Source organism: Rhinolophus sinicus, linkage group LG05 (assembly GCF_036562045.2).
Source record: "Rhinolophus sinicus isolate RSC01 linkage group LG05, ASM3656204v1, whole genome shotgun sequence".
Lineage (NCBI taxonomy): Eukaryota > Metazoa > Chordata > Mammalia > Chiroptera > Rhinolophidae > Rhinolophus > Rhinolophus sinicus.
Window position 1 is genome coordinate 74,661,416 of NC_133755.1, and position 9,595 is coordinate 74,671,010.

At 50.5% G+C, this 9,595-nt stretch overlaps 1 long non-coding RNA gene across 1 annotated transcript; it reads left to right on the forward strand.

The window, feature by feature from the left end:
• Positions 1-1,063: 1,063 nt before the first annotated feature.
• On the forward strand, positions 1,064-9,337 carry LOC141571596 (uncharacterized). Its single transcript, XR_012496460.1, has 3 exons — positions 1,064-3,498; positions 3,579-3,839; positions 5,368-9,337. It is a non-coding gene; the product is annotated as an uncharacterized LOC141571596 (long non-coding RNA).
• Positions 9,338-9,595: the final 258 nt, after the last annotated feature.

The window sequence follows — 9,595 nt, forward strand, 5'->3', positions numbered from 1 at the left end:
CTCTGATATCAAAAATGGTTAGCAATATTGCTGCAACAGGTTCGCAAAATTAATTGTCAGACCTTGTAAGTACTTGCTGAATGAACTGAATGAATGAATCTGTCAGTGGCGTGGGGGCAACTGGCCTGGGCAGACTCTGGGTACTAAGGTGGTAATCTAGGCATGGCACAATAAAGGTACGGGCGAGAGGGTGGCCTCAGGGATGTGAGGGAAGGGGGTGGGAGTTAGATTGGACATTGTGGGACAAGGATGCTGGACGATGCCAGGCTGTGGACAACTCTCCGTAAGGGCTGTATTTCAGATGCAATGTACGGCTTACCTGTGGGCTTCCCGATGTCTCCCGCTGTCTGGTCCACTTCGTGTGTCCCATGACCTCAGGCCCTGCCCCATATCCTCAGCTCTCACTGTGACCTCATCCCAAGTGCCTAGCCTGAGGTTGCAGATGGACCATTAGAGAAAAGTTAGAGTCTATTTAAGGCTAAGTGGGAAAGACCAACTAAATTTGAGCTGGGATGTGATAAAATGTAAAGATGTGTAAAGGTACCAGGTTGTATCTGGGTGTTTGAATTTCTTTAAATTTTCCTCTCAGTTGTATATGGCCATTTGAAATTAGTGATTTAATATTATGGTTTTTTTGGATTGCTTGTTGGTCATGAAGCTGTAACTCGGCCATCACTTTGGCTTACTGGAAGTTGCCCAAATTGCCAGCAGGGAACCTAGAGGATGTTAACAAAAATTATCCAAAACTTAGAAATAAGGTAAAGGATGACGACGTGTCCTTTCCATGTCATATCGGAAAAAACTGCTCTGTGTGTTACCGTGTTTCCCAGAAAATAAGACCTAGCCGGACAATCAACAGTAATGCATCTTTTGGAGCAAAAATTAATATAAGACCCAGTCTTATTTTACTATAATATAAGACTGGGTCTTTATAATGTAATGTAATGTAATGTAATGTAATGTAATGTAATGTAATGTAATGTAATGTAATGTAATATAATATAACATAATGCTGGGCCTTATATTAATTTTTGCTCCAAAAGACACCTTAGAGCTGATTGTCCGGCTAGGTCTTATTTTCAGGGAAACACGGTACCATCATTTTGGATGGGGGAAACCCCTGGACACTTCCTTCAGTCGTGGGGTCCACACCACTAGGACCATCTTTTTATCTCTGAGTTGGGTGTGAGGGAGGCATCAGGGCCACACCATTCCAGAAATTACCTTGATCGCATTTCCTTGGGTCCAGAGTTGAAACAGCTTTCTGTATGAAGAACCAAACGTAACCAAACATTTACAAAAACAAATCACCTGTAAGAAAAATGGAACCAAGGGTGCTGGGCTCTCCTCTCAGTCAGAGAGCTTACGTTGCTGTGGCTGTCACGTGCGGCCAGGCCTGGGGATGGTGTGGGGCTGCAGCACAAGCTGGGGCCACAAGTGACGTTTGTTCCATGAGGAGTGGGTAGCTTTCCTGGTGGGGAGGCTGGCGCTGAGCCAGATGGGCTGGGCCGGCCTGTCCTGAAATTCGGGGGGATGGGGGACGTGCCACTTTGTGTAGATGTCTTCTCTTTCCGCATTTTGCCTCCTGGGTCTCACGGAATAGTCTCCTTCCTCCGAGGTGCCTTTCCCAGGGAGCATCTTCCAGGGTGCTGTGTCTGTCACCTACTGTGCTGTTTATCTCATGGCAGGATGGGCTCACTTTCTGCTGTTAACTCTGCTCGGTGGGGAACACTACCCTGGAGGGGATGGGGCAGGCTGTATTTTGAAATAGCTACGTGGGTTCACCTGTTCAGGAAGGACACAGCTTCTCATAGGAGCCACAGTGGATTTTGAAAACTTACAGATAGCAGGATAGATGAGGGGGATGACTTTCTCCCTTTCTGCACTCCTTCCTGGGGCTGATGTGCATGCCACACACACACACACACACACACACACACACACACACACACACGAATGGTGTTTTTCAAATAGGACTCCACAGTATAAAGAGGCCATTTAGCATAAGCGCATGCAGGAACTCTGCTCTGGTGATTGAATTTTGGTGGCCAATTGGCTTGTGGTTACTCTACCCTGAGGCCAGACCGTGGTGAGGCGCCCACTCCCCAGTGACCACAGCAAAGTGGGGGAAGGGTCGAGGGACACAAAGGAAGAGCGTTCGGCCCTTACATGGGAGGGGGCCAGAGGCCTGAGTTTGGGTGGGGTGATGGCGGGTCCCAAGCCCTCACCCCTATGGATTCTGTTGGGGCTGGAATACAGTGTGAAAGACTGGAGACTTCCTTCCAGGGTGCTTGACCGACTGTCAGTGAACCGTCTGGGAATGGACTGCACCCCCACCCCTCCAGCCCTGAAGGTGGGGTGCTGGGTGACCTTGTGGGTGGCAGGCACATTCCCACCAAAAGCACTGTGACGAGCAGTGTTTCTGTGACTTCACTCCAGCATGGACACCCAGTGTCCTATCCTCTCACAGCCGGCCAGCTGTCAGGTTACACATGTGAGAGGTGAGCCCCCTGAGGCCATGTTGGGGGCTGTGGATCCAGGAAACAGGCAGCCCCAGCACTTTCATTGTCTTCTTTCTCGTTATTCAAGAGTGAAATGGCCCACAGGTTGAGAAGGGCTCGCTGGGCGTGCAGGTTCCGTGGTTGGAAGTTTGGGTTTCAGGGAGGCCTTCTGGCCACACCGCTGAGTGCCAGGCTTGGACGTCAGGCAGCTGTGGCTGGGCGTCTGGGGCTTCTTCTGGACGATGGGAATGACGATGTGCGCCCCCCATAAGTCACTACTACGCCTGTGTGGGATGTGCCGCAGCGGTGACTTCACACTGGCTGCCTCTTCTGGGGTGGCTGTGGGGCCTGGCTGACCCTGTGCCGTCCTGGACAGCCGGGCTGGTGGCGATGAGCCCAGCCAGCCGGTGAGGGCCCTGGCTTGTGCTTGGCGTGTGGCATGCCCAAGGCTCACAGGCGCGACAGGGCCTCTGACCAGTGGAGGCCCGCTGACCCAGATTCCAGAACTCTGCATGTGCCGTACCCATCCTGGGGTCCCGGGGTCCTGGAGAGCCTTGAAAGACAAAGAGGCTGCCTTCGTCAGGGGGTAGGTGAGTCTTCACAGCCATCCCCAGGGCCTGGAAGAACCAGCATTTGTGGTGTTTTCTCAAGGTTTCTTAAAGGAAATCTCTCAAGTTCTATGGGGTGTGGCGCTCGGCTGCTGGGAACAGACACAGTTTATCTTACAGAGAAAATTGTTTTGCAAGAGGTTTCCCACAATTATGGTCTGAGGGAGGGTCCCTGCCAGCTTTTCTTAGTCACTGGGCTTCAGGGGGAGGTGGTTTTTCTGTTGCTGTTCTTTTTCTTTTTTTTTTTTCCAATCTGAAGGCCAGCCGTCTGGGAGCAGGCACACGGAGCAATTACCCAGTGAGGGGACAGAAGGTGCCCGTCAGCAGTTTCAGGTGCTGCAGGTGGCTGATGGCTTTTGGTGGGATGTCACCAAGTGCCCGGGTGGAGGGTGAGTCAGAAATCCTTAGGTCACTTGTGGTTTTCTTTCATGGTTTTGCTGTGACTATTAACTTGTTTTTACTTAACAAGAAAAACAGGTGTTTGGGTGTCTGTTGGAAACACTGCTGCCTGCTCTGAGCTGCGCACTGTCTGGCTGGCGCTAAGTGGAGGACTGAAATGGGGGGCAGCCAGCAGACCCCTCTGCCAGGCACCTGGGCACCAAGCTGAGCCTGAGACCCGGATCCTGGTGATTTTGTGAACAAGGAAATTGGTCGGAGTGACCACTCTCTTGATGAATTGGAACGGGTCACTTGCTGGGCCTGACCGCAGGGCCTCACAGACCCTAGAGAGGCGAGTATGCGCATGTCTGCATGTGTGTGCATGTGTATGTATGCACATGTGTGCACGTGCACACGTGTTCGTGTGTGTGTGTGTGTGTGCATGCTCTGACTTTGCCTGTAATGTTTTCCACGCGATCTGCAGGGGCTGACAGCATTCACCTTGGTTTCCCTCACTTTTGGGATAGAAATGAAAGCAGTGTGTTTGTCCCAACATGGCTTTAGGCTTTCTCTCTACCTGGCCCTGTGGCTTTTCCAGTCCCACAAAGGTCAGCATCCCAGTACGGGGACTAAGGAGCCCCAGCTGCAGGTGTCTGGTTCCCTCCATCCTCAGCCTGAAGAAATGAGTCTCAGACACTCCTGCAAAGACCTTTAGAAATGATGAGAGTTGGCTCCCATCACAGCTGCTATGTTCACAGGGAGGGAGGAGGCACCAGCACGGTGACCTTGGGACTGGAAGTGGCTGAGATCTGCTGGGTGACACAGACCACCAGCCTTTTTACCAGAAGTCAGAGGTGCCCCAAACAAGCCCTCACTGTACTGCAGTGTAACTGACCTCAAACCAAAGCTCCGCAGGGCTGGGGGAAGCTGATTGACCAGTGCCTACCTTCCCAGTCCTCTGCCACCACCCACGCCCAAGGCTGTGAACCCCTGGAAATTGTGGGGTGCTTGGACTCCACTTCTCGGCTGGGGACTCCAAGACTGGCTGCCCCATTGCTGCAGCTGGCAGGAAGCGTCAGGGTGGCGGGTGAGTCAGATGCTCCATGTTGTTAGAAGTGAATGTCACAGAGGTCATTTCCGAGGGAGATGGCCTGCACAGCACTGCCTCGGCTGCTCTCCAGGAGGTGCCAGTGGTGCAGCCGGGGACAGCGCCTGCCGTCAGTGGCACTCTGTCCCTGCTGCATCCGTCCTTGAACACACCTGGCACACAGCAGTTGGGTCGTCCGCCTTTTGTCTTCCTTTGGGGAGGTCAGAGGTGGTACAGGATGGGATACTTGTCAGCACATCACTGGTCACTTCCAGGGCCATCCTTTGCCTTCTTGTGCCACATGCAATTATTGGAGAGACAAGGGGTGGTGTAAATGAGAAGGCGAGTAGGACGTGGCTGCTGTGAGTGACCAGCCCCCAGGCGGGGCGCCTGCACCTCTGCCTGTCTGGCTGGTGACACAGCCACCCTGCCTGCCACTCTTCAAGGGCAGAGATGGCTCTGTTAGCCTTCTGGCCAGCAGGAGGTATCTGTCCTGCTGGCATGGACCCTGACACCCTGAGACCTGGAGGCTTAGGCTCAGAGGTGGACAAAGGTCTTTGTCCCCCTTGGTTTGACTGGCATGGACTGAGCACCTGCTCTCTGTGGGGACTGGTACTAGACTTAAAGCTGTGGTGGTCACACTGGAGCCAGGGCTGCTGTCATGCCCCCCGAATCTCACAGGTGTTTGTGGGGAAACGGGGAGCAGCAGTCCTGAGAGACGGCCAACACAGGAGGATGGTTTCTTCTTCTCCGTGAACAAGCCGCTCCCTGGTTCTCGTTTTCTGTCTGGCAGGAGTCAGGAACATTGTCGCCCAACATGCTTGCTTGCTGGGACCTTCCTTCCCGCCCAAGACCAGGCGTGGACACGGCCATGGAGGGTTTATGCCCGGAAGAGGGGCCAGGAAGAGCGCAGACACCCCCCCACCCCCAGCAGCCATGCCCCCCGACCCCGTCTCACTGGCTTCCACGGCATCACGGTGTGTCTGGCTGAGCTTGGCTGCAGGTGCCTGTTGTTCCTGTCCTGCTGCTGATGGCAGTGTCTTCCTGTCACTGTCCCATCGTGCCCAGTGACCACGGCCTTTCCTTCTTCCACAGCCAGTGCTCCACCAGATGAGCTCTTACTTTGTGCACAGCAGCACGTGGCCTGGGGACAGATGAGTCAGGCCTGGCCCGTCCTCCAACAATCTTCCTTCAGGAGAGAAAGGAGCCCAGGGGACCTGTGTGGACCGTCTGGGCACTGCGGCCTGGTGTCGTGTGCATGGGGAGCGTTTGTCCTCATCTGGGCCTGCGAGTTGTGAGGTCACTTTGGGGTAACAGTGGGCTGTGAAAACAGCTCAACAGGAGTGCCTTGGAGGGGACGGGACCAGGGGCACAAAACCATGAACGTGATGTCTGGGTGGGGTTTTCTTCCTCTGTTCTCACGGTCACTTTGAGGGGAGGGAACTGCCTCCCATCTCTTGGAAGGGCGTTTTGGGGAGAGCACTTTGATTTCCTCCGCCCGACTTGCCACCTGCCACAGGGAGGAGCCACGAGCTGTCTGATGGTGACTTCTGTGCTGCTGTTCTTTGGCATCTCGCACCACCACGAGTCTCGCCCATCGGGGACAGAGACGGGCCAGAGCTCATCTTGGCTTTCTCTGGAGGCCAGGCATGTCTGAGTAGAACCAGTGACTTCGACAGCCCGGGTCTCTCCTGCCATCTCCAGGCACATGGGCCTGGGCACAGCCTTGCAAACCGTCGGCAGCCCCGTGGCCTAGACCTGGGTGGTGATGCTAAGGGCCAATGGGTCGGCCTCTGGGACCGAGCAAGTTCTCCAACCCAGCTTTTACATGGAACTGTGAACGTGGCAAGTTTTGAGACATTTAGTCCTTATTTCAAGTTTCTTCCATATACGAGCTGTGAGATTTCAGGGAAATTCAAGTTTTCTTGATCACCAGCTAACCACAAATACTCTTAGCGGTGATAATACTCACTAATAAGCTTGCAGTAACGTCTTACAAGCGGCACTGTTCTCGCTGGCCAGCCTCTGCTTCACGGACTCTGGGCCTCAGTCACCATACAGAGGCTGGTGGTGACTCAGGCTGAGCCTGCGGTCATCCGAAGGCTTGCGTTTGTGGCAGAAGCGCTGGCCGCCAGTGGGACTTCAGCTGGGGCTTTAGCCAGAGCACCTCCAGGTGGTCTGCGCATTCCCTCAGCCTGGGGCCTCCGGGGCTCCACGGGGCTCAGCATCGCAGCCACAGGTGGACACGGTGTGGCCTTCTGTGACCCAGCTTGAGAAGCAGGTGTGACAGCGTGCTATGTGCTTTTGCTGGTGAGCAAGTCCCAAGCCTGCCCAGAGGAAGAAGAAAGGAATTAGGCCCAGCCCTGGATGGAGAGACACAGGCTCCGGGAAAGTGTGTGGGGTGGCAGGTGTCCCGGGGGCCACCTGTGGAAGCCATCTGCCACAGGGCTGTCAGCCAGAGGGAGCTGCATGGCCTGTTCTGTCTGCCTCGTTTGGCTGCTGGCACAGGGTTCAGAGGAGCCAAAGCTGGTGGGACAGCCAGGAATGCAGAGGGGGTGGGTTCATCTTGCATTTGACCAGGAAATACCCGCTTGGAGGGCAGGGCCTGGGGACCCTTGTTGGGGAACGGGAACACGGTCGCTGGCTACACACGCTATTCTGGATTCAGACTGAGCTCTTGCATTTGCCGTTTTGAGCCAAAACTACTGCCAGGAAGGGGTGCTGATAGTTTTTCATATGAGTGCCCAGTGCTGGGCCTGCGGCCAGCGTGGGTGGGCTTAACAAATAGGGCTACTGCTGCCATTGTCTGACTTTGTCACAATTGTCATCACGCCACATGGGAGCAGCATGTCCCTGGTCTTCTTTAGACCTGAAGACGGGATGCTTTCAGTTTCACCACTGCTGTGAGGCACTAAGAATCCCCTTTCACCTGCCCGGCTCCTAGAGCTGAGTGATTTTGTGTTAATAATTGTAAGATTAGAGCATCTATTCAGATGGACAGAAAACCACCTTACTTTAAATAATTTGTATTTTAAGTGTTTTTTTATTATGTTGTTCTGAACTTCTGGTGTGTACATCCATTTTATGCATGCTGAACATAATTATTTAAAAATATCTGCGACTCAGGGATCCGTTAATGTCGTCCTCCTGGCCTGCGCCACTGGCGGGGTCTTGTCCTCTCCCAGCGCCACAAACATTGGTTACTGCAGCTGTGGAATAAGTCTCAGGCTGGGGTGAGGGCTCCTCCCAGTTCAGTCTGCTGTTTGAAATTGTCTTAGCTGTTCTAATTCCTTTGTTCTTTGTAAAGATGTTGGAATAATCTTGCTTATACTTACAAATATCTTGCTGAGATTGTGATAGAAATTACATTAAACCTGTACATCAATTGAGGAAGAATTGACACCTTTATGCTGTTGAGTATTATAATCCATGAATGTAGTGTGTCTGTTTGTTTAAATTTTTTTATTTCTTTCATCAGCATTGTTTAGCTCTTAGCATAGAGGTTCTGTACGTGTTTTATTAGATTTACACCTAAGTATTTCATTAATTAAAGAGATTGCAAATGATATTGTATGTTTAGTTTTGGCTTTTATGTATTCATGGTAGGATAGGATACAACTGATTTTTGTATGTTGATCTTTTACTGTGTAACCTCAATGAACTCTCTTACTACTTGTTTCCCCGAAAATAAGACCTAGCCGACAATAAGCTCTAATGCATCTTTTGGAGCAAAAATTAATATAAGACCTGGTCATATTATATTATATTATATTAATTATAATATTATTATATTATATTATTATCTTACATTATCTTACCTTACCTTACCTTACCTTACCTTACCTTACCTTACCTTACCTTACCTTACCTTATCTTATCTTATCTTATCTTATCTTATCTTATCTTATCTTATCTTATAAATTTTTGCTCCAAAAGATGCATTAGAGCTGATTGTCGGGTTAGGTCTTATTTTAAGGGAAACAGGGTCATTCTGAGAGGTTTTTTGTTTTGTTTTGTTTTTGTAGGTTCAATAGAGTTTTCCATGAAGACTCTCATGTCCTCCTCAAAGAGCAACACTTTACACTCTTCCTTTCTGATCTATAAGCCTTTTATTTCCGTCTCCTGTCTCATTGCCTCAGCTAGAACTTCCAGAACTCTGCTGATAACAGTGGTAAGAGAGACATCCTTCCTGCACTTGATCCTGGGTGGAAAGCATTCAGTTTTCATTATTAGGTTTGATGTTAGCTGTAGTTTTTGGTAGATGTTGTTTATCACGTTGAGGAAATGCCCCTCTATTCCTACCTTTCTGAGAGTTTTTAGTTATTTATTTATTTAGGTCAGGAATGGGTATTGAAGTTTGTCAAATGTTTGTTTTTCCTGCATTAATTGATATGATAATGTGATTTGTCTTCTTTCATCTGTCTTTGCTCAAGTATTGAACCAAACTTGCATCTCTGAAATAAACCCCATTGGTCACGTTGTATTCTTTTTTTCCTTTTTTCTTTTTAAAGATTTTATTGGGGAAGGGGAACAGGACCCCATTGGGGAACAGTGTGCACCTCCAGGACCCCTTCCAAGTCAAGTTGTTGTCCTTCCAATCCTAGCCACGGAGGGCGCAGCTCAGCTCCACGTCCAGTTGCTGTTGCTAGTTGCAGGGGGCACAGCCCACCATCCCTTGTGGAGTCGAGGAGTTGAACCAGCAACCTTGTGGTTGAGAGCCCACTGGCCCATGTGGGAATCGAATGGGCAGCCTTCGGAGTTAGGAGCACAGAGCTCCAACTGCCTGAGCCACCGGGCCGGCCCCCAATATTCTTATTATATGCTGCTAAATTTCATTTATTAATAGTTTGTTAAGGATTTTAGCATATATATTCATGAGATATATTGGTCTTTAGTTTTATTTTTTTGTACTATCTTTGTCTGGTTTGATATCAAGTAATACACAGTTCATAAAATTAATTGAGAGCTGTTCCCTTTTTTTCTGTTTCCTGGAAGAAATTATGTTAAATTTGTGTTAAACA